Raw genomic sequence first — 3,079 nt, 5'->3', positions numbered from 1 at the left:
CAGGCACAGGCTGCCCTGACCCGGCCTGGGGGTTCCATTTCCTTCCAGGCTGAGGCGGCTCTGACCCGGCCTGGGGGTTCCAATTCCTTCCAGCCCGAGGCGGCTCTGACCCGGCCTGGGGGTTCCAATTCTTTCCAGCCACACCAGCTCCCACCACCTCAGAATCCAAGCTTTCAGCAAACAAGACTGAAATATGCTGGGGTTTTTGAAACTTCCTCCATCGAGACTATCAAGTTTTAAGTGGAAAACACGGGATTATGAGCAGGGTCACAGATCCACCTCTCCACCTACTGCCCTCAGCCCTCAGTGACGCCATCTGGCCCCAGAGCCACTCAGGCCTTCGAACAGCAGAACCAGCTCTTTTTATGTCCCTGAAACAAGTTTTTTAAAGTTCTTTTTGTCCAAAAATAGGCATTTTATGTTCCTGATCATCCTGGAGTCTGAAGAAGGCAACAATATGTGTGGGCCTCCCATATACCAGCATTGCTCACTGTGTTTGGACTGACATTTTCAGTGTTCTTTTTCTTTTTTTTCTTAAAACAAAAATCCTAATTGAAAGCCCCACAGAGAAGCTGTAAAGTTAAATTTAGGACAAAGGTAGCTGCTTCTGCAGGTCGGTTTTCAAATCCATGGCTTGAAATGTGACTGACAGACTGACACACGCTGACAGGAAAAGAGCTCCTTTGGAAGGACTTCTAAAAATCAGTGGTTTTATAATTGATCTGAGCTTCAGGAAATGGGAAGACAAAGATGCTTTGCTGGTTTTCCACACATTTACAGGCCATGTTTCTGAAAATTAGTTTGTCATGAAAATTTCTCCTAAGGGCAGCATTTAGGGATAAGTTTAAGTCCCACAGAGATTTCAGCAATACTGAAGGCTGAGTACAGATTTAAATGCTGCTAAAAGGGTTGGTTTTTCTGACAGGCTTTCAAAATCCACTGTTCAGGGAATATGCATTTCAAAAGGGGTTCACACCCCTAGGCTGTCCCAATGTCGCCAGCAATAATAAAGTGCTGCTATGCAGGCATTTCCAAACCGCAAATTTCCTGAATTTTTTCTTAGCTGAAGTTTGCTCATGTCTTTTTGTCTGAAATCTTCTTTCCAATACTCATTTTAACTGAAGTTAGTAGATTAGCATATTTTATCAACTACTGGAGCTCCACCTTTGACTGCAATTAGGTTTGGATCAGGTCCTGAAAAAAAAAAGGACAGGCTATTTCAATAACTTAATTTTTTCATGTCTTAAAAGTAATACATAACAGTGATTTAAATGTATATTCAACCACCTTTTTATATTATTATTCTAAACAGAAAATCTGTTTTTCTTTGTTTTCAAGAGAAATCACTAAGTCTGAAGAATTTGCTTAAAGAAATCAAAATTGCCCTTAAAGACAATGTCCTTGTATCTGGGGATTATTTTATTGTCTTTTTTTTTCCCTTCGGCATTTCTTTCAACACTGACTGAAAACCCACCTCTACTTTCAAAACTTGTATTTTCAAAAGTTCCCCCATTTAATCAACATGTATGTTTTCTCCAAAGCCTTTCAGAAAACTCTGTAACAATTGGAACTTGAATTCAAAATGAAATACAAAAGCTATGCAGGAAAGGGGAGAACAGGTGGGGAAGAAAATAAGCCCCGACAAAATGCAAGTTCTTTCAGCTGCTGCTTTAACACAACAAACAAGGTGTTACTTTTCCCAGTGCCCAAAGGAATGTTTCAGGACTGCTGCAGCCTCAAGCACACCCTGCTGCTGCTGGAGAACTGTTTTTAAATCCTGGTGCATTGTTGGAGGGTCGTAGCAGTACCACAGCCATGCTGAATGTGTTCAACAAATGTGACTGTTCCAGATGCAGCAAGGTGCATAGTGCACTCTATTTTTGATAGTTTAACAGAGGGGAAAAGCCACAAGGAATGGCAGCAACAAAAGGTGACATCACTGTACCCGTGTTACCAGGAGTATGCTTGAGCCCGTGGATCACTGAGAATGGTGATCACCTTGGCCTTGGGGGCAAGAGGATGTGCTCATTTGGGAGCTTTCCCAGAGCAGAAATAACTGGCCCTTTTCTCAAAGATGAAATGCCTTGCTGCATCGACTGGAATGGCAAAAAATTCCAGGGACCTGGACAAGTGTAAAAGAGAAATACGGATTAAAAAGCAGAGCTATTCTAATCCCCAAACTATTAACTATAAATATTTTATTTATTATATGTAGGCTATATCTCCAGGATGTATTTATATGCCTGTAAATGATGAACGTAACTGAAATTAGGTGTAAGGATATAAAACCACCAGGGCTGTGTTTATAGATAAAGCTTCAGTCAAATATAAGTTACTGGTGGTGTGACTATTTTATAGCACAGTAAGGTGAAAAGTAGATATCCAGGTTTCCACTCCAGTGCTAGGCTTCCTTCCAGAAGAGCCCAAAGTAATCAAATTATTTATCAGAGCAAAAAATACCTGAAATTTTACTATTTCCTTCATATTGATTCCTGCTCACTGATGAGCCTTACAGGGCCCTGATTTACACCACATTCAGTTAATATTATCAATTCATTTATGGCCTACACCCAGAGCAGCTCATGACTTCCCATATGGACAGTGACAGAAGCAGTGATAAAGTGAGATATTTATGAAGCTCCGGTACTAATTATTGGAGACTTGGCTGGCTCAAAGATGCCTTTTATCTGCAGGGTAGTGCAAAAAGACAAGTCTAATCAGTGAAGCTTCAAAACTCAAGTTAGGGGTTCCAATCACAATCTAAGTCTGCTTTCCCCAGACCAAAAAAAAGGGGGAAAAAAAGAAATATAGGTACATGAAGGCCTGCTGTTCCTAAGTAAGAAGCATCTTTGGATGCTGCAATGCTTTGCTTTGTTTACTTAGGAATTCCTCCTTCCTGCTTGACTTCTGACAAGAAACTGCTGTTGAGGCGCTTCCTTTGATTGGAATTCTCAAGCTAATCCCAGCTCCATTTTGTCTTATGTTTGTCATGAAATAAACACTACTGATATCTGAAACAGAGCCACAGACAGCTGTGCTAATTATACTAAACCAGCACCTTTATTTAATCACCCTTTTT

Source organism: Corvus brachyrhynchos, unplaced genomic scaffold (genome assembly GCF_000691975.1).
Source record: "Corvus brachyrhynchos isolate BGI_N302 unplaced genomic scaffold, ASM69197v1 scaffold20, whole genome shotgun sequence".
Taxonomy (NCBI): domain Eukaryota; kingdom Metazoa; phylum Chordata; class Aves; order Passeriformes; family Corvidae; genus Corvus; species Corvus brachyrhynchos.
Note: the sequence above shows the minus strand (reverse complement) of the source record.